The sequence below is a fragment of the Lactuca saligna genome, chromosome 8 (genome assembly GCF_052625555.1).
Source record: "Lactuca saligna cultivar CGN05327 chromosome 8, ASM5262555v1, whole genome shotgun sequence".
NCBI lineage: Eukaryota > Viridiplantae > Streptophyta > Magnoliopsida > Asterales > Asteraceae > Lactuca > Lactuca saligna.
The window spans coordinates 1,696,603-1,711,220 of NC_136424.1; positions in this window are offsets into that span (position 1 = coordinate 1,696,603).

Consider the following 14,618-nt stretch of genomic DNA (forward strand, 5'->3'; position numbering starts at 1 on the left):
TGAGTCTTGGATGCGCTCCATCTTCTCAAAAGCTGGCCTCGGTACCTGTCTACTGATGACCTAAGAATACAAGTTATTTTGAAAGAGTTTATCAGCATTAAGCTGGTGAGTTCATAAGTATTTTAGTGTCGGTATTTGTCATCCAAAAATGTTTGAACATGTATCAAGTATAAGTTTGTAAAATGTATGTAAAGGTTTGTAATTGTTTGTAAAAGTTTGAATCTCTCAGAAAAACCTATATTTTCTATTAAAGTAACCTTCTACCAAGGCCTAACTGTTTTGTATGCTCGTTTGATGTAAAAGTGTGTAATTTCCCAAGTGTAACTATCATTTAACAAAATATAGTTTGTACATTTACGTTTAAGTGAGGTTATCACTAAAATATGTAATGGGTAAATCATTGTAGTACTGTAGTTTTGTATTATAAGAACTACTGCTGTACTAACTACCTTAAACCGGATTTATATTAAGGTATAATGTGATAAATTGCACCATGATATCGACTGGTAACAACGACATAATGAATGGTCGTAATAACGGAATGACGTTTGGCACCCGCAGACCTGCAGGTCCGGCTGTAGCTAGCAGCAAGGTGTAGGATAGTCAATCCAGTATAGATCTATACGCAAACTCACGCTCTCCCTCCAAGAGAATTCTGGCTACAACTCGGGCCATGACATTTAAGGCATGCTCCGACACAGTGGATCACAATTGTTAACGTGTTCATGTATATGTAATGTTTCTCGTTCTAGTATAGTTGTATATGTCCTGTTTCTATTATAGTTGTATATGTACTGTTTCTAGTATAGTTGTATATGTACTGTTTCTAGTATAGTTGTATATGTTCTGTTTCTAGTATAGTTGTATATGTTCTGTGTTACCCCGATGGTAACTAGCTATTGATGTACTGATAAGTATGAATATGGAAGTACTTTTATGTCTATACATGTATATATGATATATCACTAATATTGAAACGACCCACGGATAGTCACCCGAAATCCCACCAGACCACATCCAAATCGAGGAAAAGGAAATAGGGCGAATGGCTTTCCTAAGCCCTTTAAATATTACTTATATATCTATACATATATGGGCATGCAATTTATAAGAAGTAAAACAAGGTTTAATAAAAGCATTTGATAAGTAAAAAGAGTTGTAAAACATTTTGAAGTGAAACAATTCGATAAACAGTTTGAACAGTGATAAAATCATTGGTTTTCTAGTTATTAATCACATGTGATTAATGTAATCACATGTGATTGATGTAATAACTGTAAGTGTTTAACTTTTATCCCCCCATAAAGTATTTAAAACATTTAAAAGCATTTCAAAGGTTGATTGAAGGGGTATAAACTCACTTGTGGTGAGTAGATTGGATTAATGTATCGGGTACCGTGCTAGGTGGCAAACGGAGACTTGTTCACACGTACGAGGCTAGTTATCATATAATGAGCATATATATAACTAATTAGCCAAATAATAACTTAACAAAATAAGTTGAGACACTTAGGAACATGTAAACACTTTATATAAGTGTTATAGGTCCTAATGGTTGCATCTAAGTTGATACGGGACAAGGCAAAAGGGGTTTAATGCACCAATGACCTTGTATATGAGTTCACTACCCAACAAACCCCACCTTTGGAGTTTACGGTCATAAACTCCTTGAGTTTACGGCCGTGAACTCCACACTTGGTGGTTTTGGGTGTTTTGAAGTGCTATATTGATCCTAGAATAAGCCTAGCCTTGTTGGAATAATCCTTGAAGTAGTTTAAGGCCTTGGAATGCTCCTTTGGGGAGTTTACGGCCAAAGGACCATATCCCCTAGAGTTTATGGCCGTAAACTCCTATGGGATGTTGGTTTTAATTCATGTAAGGCACTTGCACATGTAGGATAACTTCCATGTTTTTGCTTAAGGCTAAAAGGGACATTAGGCGCACCTATGTGCCTTTACTTGGAGTTTACGGCCCATGAGATGTTCCTTGGCCGTAAACTCCCTTTAAGGGATGATTTTGATGTCATTTTCTCCTCATTCAAGTTACAAGTATACAAGGTTAATTGTCTTAAGGCTTTAAGGGTGTTTAGGGCACCTTTAACCCTTGAAAAAGGGGTTTACGGCCCAAGAGCTTTTCTTGGTCGTAAACTCCTAAAACTCTATGATTTTGAAGTGTTTTGGTGTCCAAATTAGCTACAAGCATTAGAGGGTAAATGTCTTTAAGTTTTAGGGGTGATTTAGGGCACTTATAGCCCTTAAAAAGGGGTTTACGGCCCAAGAGATATCCTTGGCCGTAAACTCCTATAACTAGTGGTTCTTGATTGATTTCTAGCCTCTAATGTTTATACATTAAGTCCTTAACTAGTTGTCTAACAAGGAATCGGGACTAGGAAGCTTTTAGGCCTCGTTTTGGAGTTTACACCCCAAGAACGTTCTTGGGCCGTAAGCTCCCGGATCTTGTATTTTAGACATGTAAACAATGTTATAAAGCATATAACAAACATTAAAACACATTTAGGAAAGTAGACTCTCAATCCGGGATGAAAACCCGAAGATCCGTCAGAGAGAAAATGGCTTTTCTCTAGTTGGAATTGTGAATAATGAATTAATTAAATTCATAAATCTATTTATAGTCCTAAAATATTTTGATAGAAAATATTTTTATTCCGGAAGTTGGACTATAACATTATGAAACTTGGAATGTTCAAGTTTCACAAATCCAGGAGCATCCACTCTCCTAATATCTACAGAAACGTAAACCCTAATGTACACAAACTTGTTCGGAAAAGTCTGAAAATCACTGAAACTGGACTGGCTTCTATTGAATAGATATTGTTCGTACAAATGGAAATTTCGGGTTGTCACATCATCCCCCCGTTAGAAGGAATTTCGTCCCGAAATTAGAATTTAAGCAAATAAGAAGTTACAAATAATTAAGTGAAAAGATGAGGGTATTTCAATTTCATCTGATCCTCGCGTTCCCAAGTGATTTCCGGTCCTCGCTTGGCGTTCCAGCGAACCTTCACGATAGGGATACAGCTTTGTTTCGTCTGCTTGACCTCACGGTCCATGATCTCTACAGGTTCTTCCACGAAGTTGAGGTTCTCGTTGATCTCGATCTCATCGAGTGGGATTACGAGAGTCTCGTCGGACAGACACTTTTTCAAGTTAGATACGTGGAATGTAGAATGTACGTTACGAAGTGTGTCAGGTAGATCGAGTTTGTAAGCTACGGGGCCGACTCTTGCGAGAATCTCGAAAGGCTCTATGTACCTAGGATTAAGCTTCCCACGCTTACCGAAGCGTATCAAGCCCTACCAGGTGAGACTTTGAGAAGGACTTGGTCTCCCACCTGAAATTCCAAAGGTCTCCTTCGTTTATCAGCGTAGCTCTTGTGTCGGTCTCTAGAGGCTTTCAATCGTTCACGAATCTGAACGATCTTCTCTGTCGTTTCCCGAATGATTTCTGGACCGGTGAGAGTACTGTCGGAAGCTTGCCCCCTAGCTAATTGGGTATCACCCACCTCAGCCCAGCACAGAGGGGATCTGCACTTTCGGCCATAGAGGGCTTCAAATGGTGCTGCCTTTATGCTCGTGTGATAACTGTTGTTGTAGGAAAATTCGACGAGGGGTAAATGGGTATCCCACTCTTTTCCAAAGTCAATTACACAAGCACGCAACATATCTTCTAAAGTCTGGATCGTCCTCTCACTCTGTCCATCGGTCTGTGGATGGTAGGCTGTGCTCATGTCCAGCCTTGTTCCTAGGGAATGTTGCAGTGATTGCTAGAATCTTGAGGTGAACCTACTATCTCTATCGGAGATAATGGATATAGGTACACCATGTAGCCGTACGATTTCCCTAATGTATGTTCTCGTAAGTTTCTCCATCTTGTCGGTTCTTTGATTGGCAGGAAGTGTGCAGACTTGGTCAATCTATCGATGATGACCCATATGGTATCAAGTCCACCCGTTGTCTTGGGAAACTTGGTTATGAAATCCATAGTGATCCGCTCCCACTTCCATTCTGGAATCTCTGGTTGCTGCAGTAAACCGGAGGGCTTCTGGTACTCGACCTTAACCTTTGCGCAAGTAAGGTATTTACTTATGAAGGTAGCAATCTCTGCTTTCATATTAGGCCACCAGTATAGCTTTTTAAGATCCAGATACATCTTATCTGAACCTGGGTGGACGGAATACCGAGTGTTGTGCGCCTCGGTCATGACCAAGTCTCGGAAACCACCGTGTTTCGGTGTCCAGATTCGGTCCATGAAGTATAAGGCTCCGTCACCCTTGGCTTCTAAATTCTTGTCCATTCCTCTGCGGGATTCACTCGTCACATTTTCAGGCTTCATGGCTTCAAGTTGGGCTGCCTGAATTTGGTTAGACAAGTGTGAATGGATGGTTATTGACAATGACTTGACCCTGCGACCAGAATATTCCTTCCGACTTAGGGTGTCTGCTACTACGTTGGCTTTACCCGGATGATTACGAATATCGCATTCGTAATCACTGAGTAGTTCGACCCACCGTCGTTGTCTCATGTTGAGCTCTTTCTGATCGAATATGTGTTGTAAACTCTTGTGGTCGGTAAAGACAGTGCTTTTCGTTCCATACAAGTAATGTCTCCAGATCTTCAGAGCAAACACCACTGCTCCCAGTTCAAGATCGTGGGTCGTGTAGTTAACTTCGTGCGTCTTCAATTGTCTGGAGACGTAGGCGATGACCTTACCTCGCTGCATCAGAACACACCCGAGCCCTTGGTTCGATGCATCGCAATAGACTACGAAGTCTTCTATCCCTTCAGGGAGAGATAGTATTGGCGCGGTGCACAAGGCTCGCTTGAGCGTTTGGAACGCTTTCTCTTGTTTCTCTTCCCAGTCAAAGGCCACGCCTTTCTGGGTCAAGGTTTTAAGAGGTTTCGCTATTCGGGAGAAGTTCTGAATGAATCTGTGGTAGTAGCCAGCAAGACCTAGAAATTGACGAATTCCTGTCGGCGTCTTGGGTGCTGACCAGTTCTCAATGGCTTTAATTTTGGATGGGTCCACGTGGATTCCCTCTTCGCTCACCACGTGTCCTAAGAATTCGACTTTTCGGATCCAAAATTCACATTTCGAGAACTTTGCATAAAGTTTCTCCTTTCGTAGAGTTCCTAGAACTTGTCGCAAGTGATCGCCATGCTCTTCCTTACTTCGGGAGTAGATCAGGATGTCGTCAATGAAAACAATGACGAACTGATCCAAGTAAGGTCGACATACTCTATTCATCAGATCCATGAAAACTATTGGCGCATTGGTCAATCCGAATGGCATCACCACGAACTCGTAGTGTCCGTAACGAGTTCGGAAGGCTGTCTTTGGAACATCCTCCTCTAGTACCCGTAACTTGTGATATCCAGATCTTAGATCAATTTTGGAAAAATAGTTCACCCCTTGCAGTTGGTCAAATAGATCGTCTATGCGAGGCAGAGGGTAACGATTTTTGACCGTCAGTTTGTTGAGCTCTCTGGTCGATACACATACGGAATGATCCGTCTTTCTTCTTAACGAACAAGACCCATGCTCCCCAAGGTGAGAAGCTTGGTCTTATGAAGCCCTTGCTGAGTAGTTCGTTAAGTTGACCAGATAATTCTTGCATATTTGTTGGTGCTAAGCGGTAGGGCGACTTGGCTATTGGGGTAGCTCCTGGGACTAAGTTGATTCTGAACTCGACCTGTTGTTGCGGAGGTAATCCAGGTAGTTCTTCTGGGAAAATGTCGGGGAAGTCGCTCACTACTGGAATGTTCTTTAGTTCTTTCGTTTCGAGGCTCGTGTCGACAATGTGAGCAAGGAATGCGTGGTATTCTTTGCGCAGATATTTCTGTGCTTGAATACTTGATATAATGCGAAGACTCGCACCAGGTTTGTCACCGTAGACGATAAGAGTTTCGTTAGACGGGAGGTTTAAACGGACTGCTTTCACGAAGCACATGATGTCAGCGCGATGAAGACTCAACCAATCCATACCGATGATAATGTCGAAGCTTTTTATTGAGACCGACATGAGGTCGATTGGAAATGAATGGTTATCTAGAGTTAGGATACATCCTAAGTATATGCTACTGGTGTTTTCTGTTTTTCCATTAGCCATTTCTACTGTGAATTTTTCTTTAAGTGCGTGTGGTTGTTGTTTAAGCATGCGAGCAAATTTATGGTTCACGAAGCTTCGCTCCGCTCCACTATCGAACAGAATGCATGCATAGGAGTTATCGAGGAGGAACGAACCAGTCACCACTGTCGGGTCAGCAACTGCTTCCCTGTGGCCTATAGCTAGTACCCTCCCTGCTCCTCCAACATTTCTCGCTTTGGGGCAGTCCCTCTTATAGTGTCCTGTTTCGCCACATCCATAGCAAGTTGGGCTCGCGCTGGAGCCAGGGACTTGGGAGATCGGTTGTGCTGGGAACTTACAGAAACGGACGGTGTGTTATTTTCTGCTGCAGTTAGGGCACTGCATTTCACGGCAGGGGCCGTTGTGGTGGAAGTTGCATTTGTTGCACTTCAGAAAACTTCCAGCATACTGCTTCATTGGAGCAGTAGCAGCAGCAGGGGTTACCGCGTCATGTACTGCCACGATTTGCTGCTTCTTGGCAGCTCGCTGCTTCTTCTTGTCATCCCAGAACTTCCGCTTGGTGTCAGTGGGTTTGGAGGGTTCTGAGATGTCTAGGGTTGTTGTGGTTGCAGGGGTTTTGACACCATGGTCAATGAGTCACTGTGCCAATCGCTTGGCACTGTCGAAGGTAGCGGGGTTTGATGATAGGATATTCCCCTGATACGGAGGCACTAGCCCCCATATGTACCTTTCGATCTTTTTCCCTTCAGTGGGAACCATATTAGGGCAGAGGGCCACCAGTTCGCTAAATCGGGCCGTGTAAGCAACAATGTTGGTGCCCTTCATGGTCAGGCTTCAAAGCTCCTCCTCTAGTTTCTGGATCTCGCCCCTCGGACAGTATTCCTCAATCATGAGGTCTTTCATTGTTTCCCAGCCTATGTCGTTGGCTACGACGAGAGTTAGATATTTAACGTGGCCATTCCACCACGTCAGTGCCTTCCCTTCGAAGGTGCATGCAACATATTTGACTTTGCTCGCAGCAGGGCGTGAACAAATTTCGAAGACTGATTCAGTCTTCTCGAACCATTGCGAGAGAGCAATGACTCCGCCGGTCCCATGAAAGGACTTCGGCTTGCAGTTGGTGAAATCCTTGTAAGAGCACTCTCTCGAGCGCACAGGAGTTTCCACCGGAATGGAGTTAACCGGGGTTCCACCTCTGCTGGCATCAGTAGAGTAATACTGTGCCATGGCAGTTGCCACTGCTGCAGCTACGGCAGCATTTAGGGCTGCTGTATCGATGACCGGAGGTGGAGGAGGTGGTGTAGGTGTAGGGTTATTCCGGGGAGATTTACGAGGAGGCATCTTTCAGCTATAAGTTTATAAAGATGAGAAAAGTGGTAAGAATCAATTTGTAAGTACGGTGAGAATGACACATGGACTAACTAACCATAACCCAACAATTGAATGAGTGTTTGAGATCATAACAAGAAAGATGTGTAGGAAAACCCAAGTGTAAAGATTCTTCCTACAGAGTAGGTAGTTGTCAATAATACTAGTATTACTGATGTAACGAGTTCAATGAAAATTGACCTAACAGTAGGTCTTACATCATACCATACGGAAAGTTTGACAGTTCTTAGATTCCTAATTAGAGTACTGAAAGTTACGAATATTTTACAGATAAGTGCTACTTAGAGCACAGATGTTAAAGGCTAATCCTTAACCCAAAAGATAATGATGTACTAGACATCATCTAACGGCGATGAGTATTCCTCGGGAGAACCTTGAGGTCTCTCATTTGTCGGACCACCTCTTGAAGGTGTCGCTCATGAGCCCTTTGACGAGCTCAAAGTTCCATGACTTCTGCTTGAGAGGCTACCAGATGTTGCTGTAGGGTTTCATTGGTTCTCCGGGTCCGTTCCATGTCTTCTTCGAGACGGCGAATGCGGACTGTGTTGACACCAGAGTTGGCATCGATCTCCACGACCCGGTCGATGGCTGCTCGACCTTGCTCGACATTACGAGCTATTCTGCGGATAGTGACAGGTAGAGCTCGGTCAACAGAGCCACCATCGCTGACGTTGTAAAAGGTTCGGTCCCCAAAGTATGGTAAGGGTTGACCCTGTTCGTCACTCCAACGATTCAAGTTATCTACCCACAAGGGAGTGGGACCTGGAAAAGCTGGTCGGGGGTTGTTGTTCGGGGCTTGACCTACTGGAGGTAGGTTGTTGACTTCGGGCTCAGAGTCTGATCCATCCGAGAAGCCTTCAGCTTGATGATCATCCAACGGAATTTGGTGCTCATCATCAGACTCCGCTTCGAGCCATCCTGCGTTGCCTTCATTTGGAAAGTACAGGTCGCCGTGATGGAATCCAGCCATTTAAATCTACGCGAGAAGAGAGGTATAAAGATATAATATATATGTAGTTAGTAGTACAAAATACACCTATAGTATTTTAAGTTTAGGTTCTACTGATCTTCTTGTGGTATCGTTAGTAAGTTTTTAGACTTGTTAACACATCACAACTATTCTAGGGCATACGCTAATCACTCTTCGGACCAGCATAGTTGATCAGACTATGCCATTCCCAGGACTGACCATATATCCCCGAGCTTACCTGTGATATTTAACAATCGTAATACTTTTGTTCTTGTCGTTGTGACACTAGTTTTAGTATGAATGCAAACTATTATACTTAATTAAATATTTTAGTATTTAAAGTATAGACTCTTGGTCAAAGTGTTTTAATCCCAACTGGGTTTATAGTTTAGTATATCTTTTATGGGTTGATATACTTGATTCACTATAAACAATGCTCTGATACCAATCTGTCACACCCCAAAACCAAAAACGGCGGAAACGTTCTGGGGCGGAGGACGTCATGTAGAGTATCACAACATAGTAAATGTAAATAAGCAAACAACATCATCCATTGCATTAAATATATAATTTTAATACAAGCGTGTTCTGTACAGTATAGACACCAAAAATAATGTATATCAAAATAATAAGATGAGTCTTGGATGCGCTCCATCTTCTCAAAAGCTGGCCTCGGTACCTGTCTACTGATGACCTGAGAATACAAGTTATTTTGAAAGAGTTTATCAGCATTAAGCTGGTGAGTTCATAAGTATTTTAGTGTCGGTATTTGTCATCCAAAAATGTTTGAACATGTATCAAGTATAAGTTTGTAAAATGTATGTAAAGGTTTGTAATTGTTTGTAAAAGTTTGAATCTCTCAGAAAAACCTATATTTTCTATTAAAGTAACCTTCTACCAAGGCCTAACTGTTTTGTATGCTCGTTTGATGTAAAAGTGTGTAATTTCCCAAGTGTAACTATCATTTAACAAAATATAGTTTGTACATTTACGTTTAAGTGAGGTTATCACTAAAATATGTAATGGGTAAATCATTGTAGTACTGTAGTTTTGTATTATAAGAACTACTGCTGTACTAACTACCTTAAACCGGATTTATATTAAGGTATAATGTGATAAATTGCACCATGATATCGACTGGTAACAACGACATAATGAATGGTCGTAATAACGGAATGACGTTTGGCACCCGCAGACCTGCAGGTCCGGCTGTAGCTAGCAGCAAGGTGTAGGATAGTCAATCCAGTATAGATCTATACGCAAACTCACGCTCTCCCTCCAAGAGAATTCTGGCTACAACTCGGGCCATGACATTTAAGGCATGCTCCGACACAGTGGATCACAATTGTTAACGTGTTCATGTATATGTAATGTTTCTCGTTCTAGTATAGTTGTATATGTCCTGTTTCTATTATAGTTGTATATGTACTGTTTCTAGTATAGTTGTATATGTACTGTTTCTAGTATAGTTGTATATGTTCTGTTTCTAGTATAGTTGTATATGTTCTGTGTTACCCCGATGGTAACTAGCTATTGATGTACTGATAAGTATGAATATGGAAGTACTTTTATGTCTATACATGTATATATGATATATCACTAATATTGAAACGACCCACGGATAGTCACCCGAAATCCCACCAGACCACATCCAAATCGAGGAAAAGGAAATAGGGCGAATGGCTTTCCTAAGCCCTTTAAATATTACTTATATATCTATACATATATGGGCATGCAATTTATAAGAAGTAAAACAAGGTTTAATAAAAGCATTTGATAAGTAAAAAGAGTTGTAAAACATTTTGAAGTGAAACAATTCGATAAACAGTTTGAACAGTGATAAAATCATTGGTTTTCTAGTTATTAATCACATGTGATTAATGTAATCACATGTGATTGATGTAATAACTGTAAGTGTTTAACTTTTATCCCCCCATAAAGTATTTAAAACATTTAAAAGCATTTCAAAGGTTGATTGAAGGGGTATAAACTCACTTGTGGTGAGTAGATTGGATTAATGTATCGGGTACCGTGCTAGGTGGCAAACGGAGACTTGTTCACACGTACGAGGCTAGTTATCATATAATGAGCATATATATAACTAATTAGCCAAATAATAACTTAACAAAATAAGTTGAGACACTTAGGAACATGTAAACACTTTATATAAGTGTTATAGGTCCTAATGGTTGCATCTAAGTTGATACGGGACAAGGCAAAAGGGGTTTAATGCACCAATGACCTTGTATATGAGTTCACTACCCAACAAACCCCACCTTTGGAGTTTACGGTCATAAACTCCTTGAGTTTACGGCCGTGAACTCCACACTTGGTGGTTTTGGGTGTTTTGAAGTGCTATATTGATCCTAGAATAAGCCTAGCCTTGTTGGAATAATCCTTGAAGTAGTTTAAGGCCTTGGAATGCTCCTTTGGGGAGTTTACGGCCAAAGGACCATATCCCCTAGAGTTTATGGCCGTAAACTCCTATGGGATGTTGGTTTTAATTCATGTAAGGCACTTGCACATGTAGGATAACTTCCATGTTTTTGCTTAAGGCTAAAAGGGACATTAGGCGCACCTATGTGCCTTTACTTGGAGTTTACGGCCCATGAGATGTTCCTTGGCCGTAAAATCCCTTTAAGGGATGATTTTGATGTCATTTTCTCCTCATTCAAGTTACAAGTATACAAGGTTAATTGTCTTAAGGCTTTAAGGGTGTTTAGGGCACCTTTAACCCTTGAAAAAGGGGTTTACGGCCCAAGAGCTTTTCTTGGTCGTAAACTCCTAAAACTCTATGATTTTGAAGTGTTTTGGTGTCCAAATTAGCTACAAGCATTAGAGGGTAAATGTCTTTAAGTTTTAGGGGTGATTTAGGGCACTTATAGCCCTTAAAAAGGGGTTTACGGCCCAAGAGATATCCTTGGCCGTAAACTCCTATAACTAGTGGTTCTTGATTGATTTCTAGCCTCTAATGTTTATACATTAAGTCCTTAACTAGTTGTCTAACAAGGAATCGGGACTAGGAAGCTTTTAGGCCTCGTTTTGGAGTTTACACCCCAAGAACGTTCTTGGGCCGTAAGCTCCCGGATCTTGTATTTTAGACATGTAAACAATGTTATAAAGCATATAACAAACATTAAAACACATTTAGGAAAGTAGACTCTCAATCCGGGATGAAAACCCGAAGATCCGTCAGAGAGAAAATGGCTTTTCTCTAGTTGGAATTGTGAATAATGAATTAATTAAATTCAGAAATCTATTTATAGTCCTAAAATATTTTGACAGAAAATATTTTTATTCCGGAAGTTGGACTATAACATTATGAAACTTGGAATGTTCAAGTTTCACAAATCCAGGAGCATCCACTCTCCTAATATCTACAGAAACGTAAACCCTAATGTACACAAACTTGTTCGGAAAAGTCTGAAAATCACTGAAACTGGACTGGCTTCTATTGAATAGATATTGTTCGTACAAATGGAAATTTCGGGTTTTCACATATTTGTTCGGATCTATGGTCTGTTGCCGACCAGATCTGGAAATTTTACGTGCTCAGATTTCTAAACGTTTAATTACAATATTCAAACTGGCATGTAACTTTTCGGAGTAATAAGGAGTATTACACGTCTAAATCTTTTCTATCTCTATTCTCGTCTTGATGCGCTGGACGCATGCTTCCGTGAATGTAATGCCATGGTGAAGGCTCGTAGCAAAAACTGAGTAAACGGAGGAAATGAAAAAAGCTTATGATAGTGAATGACACCTATCGGAAGATATCGTAAGAGTGGTGTCTTGTCGTTAGTATATGTCAAGCAGTGCGTTTAGAAGAGTACGGTACGTCCGAAGTACACCTTCGATTGGCGGGATGATGGAATATTGGTGTTATTCATAAAGTTGTCCCATCGGATGAACTTTCCACCACCAACCAAGTTGAAGCAGGATTGATGACTGGAGATACACATGGAAGAAATCATAGTAGAGTCTAAGGAAACTTATATGATTATGCGGACACATTCATATGTGTTAAATTGTTTTCTGATTTTAGGACTTGGGGATTGAGAGACAATACTTGGGACGAGTATGAGTAGGTGTGAAAGGTAGTAGATGCATATACTACCGGAATCACAAGACTCACACTTGGATCAGGAAAAGTCATAAGGTTACCAAGAAGCTAGTGATTGATACCGTTTTATTCTGGTATGTCATTACCATTGTTTCGGTAATGACTAGTGAGATGATTTTTTTTTTTTTTTTTTGTTTCGACCCTAGTGGTCGTATCCAAATTGAGTCCGACTACGATGAGTTGGTTACATGGTCCAGAGGACCAAATTCGATGTAACATCTAACTTAAATCAGAAGATTGGAATCATTTTACAAGCCCTATTTCGTTGATGATTCTGGTACGTAATCATCCTAAAGGGGTGATAATTGTAACGCCCGTAGATCCGGGCTAGTCAATTTAGAGATAATAAGGGTCGAAAATGAATTTTCGACAAAAGATTATTTAGAATAAATAATCTTAACTAAGTTATAGTATATGTTACAAGGATTCCGTACATATAAAGAACGCTAAAAGTTGAGTTATAACGAAGAAGTTATGACCTATCGAAGTTTCGCGATAGAACCGACACGGCGCTGAATGACGTAAAAAGTGAATTTATGTTAGAGCGATACTTAGCCTTAGAGATCTAAACGAAAGTTTTAGAGTTCGTTAAACCGTGAACGTGCATAAAAAGAACGTCCAAATCTGACTTCGTATGAGGAAGTTATGATTTTTCTAAGTTTCGACTTAGCGGTATGCAGCCCGAATACTCGATTTGAGATCGAGCGGTTTTTAGCCGAAACAATCTAAACGAGAATTGAAGATCTTGTTGATAGTAGTCCAACGGTAAAAAATGACAGACGAAAACAGACATTGGATGAAGAAGTTATGAATTTATAACGGAGTTTTCCTGTCCCGGCCTACTAAAAATAATATAATAAAAATAAAGTCAAAATTAGCCAACGTAGTCTAAATGAACGTTGTCGAGCATAATCTCACCTACACGTGGATATAAAGAACGTCAAAAACGGAGGTTGTATGCGAAAATTATGAATTTTGAAGATCGTGGCACACATACCAAAGCTTATCCGAAGATTACGCCCAGCGTACTGATTATGCCCAACGTACTCCAAAATTACGCCTAGCGTAATCCCATACCCAACAGCCTATAAATAGAAACCGAGATCAGCCATTTGCCTTGCCATTTTTCTTCATTTCTCTCTAAGTTTTGCATCATTTTGCGTGCCAATTATATTCCGAAGCCCCGGTATCATTCCCGAGCCTTGAAGCAAGTTCCGAAGCCCCGAGGATCCCGAGAAATGAGATTCCTGAGCCGAAGCCCTGCCCGCGAGGAGCCCGGTTTTTGTGAAGATCTTCCAGATCTACCCAAGAATACTACTTCTACAATTCATAGTGTTGTCCGATCATCTTCTGCTCAAGTGAGTGTATAGTCACTTTCTTCTTACACATAGATATGAAGTATTTTATAAAATACGTGTTATGTGTATATATATTGTTGTTTATATGTGTGAGTGTATAATTACTTTCTTCTACCGCATAGATATGAAGTATTTGCTATCAAACATGTGCTATGTGTTTACACGTTGTTTGTTTACTTGAGATGGATGTTGAACAAATGTTTTATACAAGTTTTTAAATAATTTAAATTATATATATGTAATTTATATCTACAAATATGTTGGGTAGAACATGGGTAGATAAAATAGTTAGTGTGTGATGAAAGATGAGTTTGAGGATGAGACGAAAGATGATATAGATCGTGAGATGAGGGTGACAGGTGAAAAATGAGTGAAACCTTTACCTAAACGATGGCCCCCGTCATTCAGCAGAGTAGGGATGACAACCACGGACTATTCTAGATAGTCCAGTGGAACACTAGCAAGCTCGCAACTTGTAGGTGTTGTGGACTTGATGTTCACCGGTGTACTCTAAAAACCCTGGCAGCTATAGATTTAATGCCTCATAATAAAACAATGGTAGTTATGGATTTAGTACAGTGTACATGAACCATGGTAGCTATGGATTTAGTACGGTGTAAATGAACGATGGTAACTATGGATTTAGTGTTATGTAGATTAACCTTAGGCAACA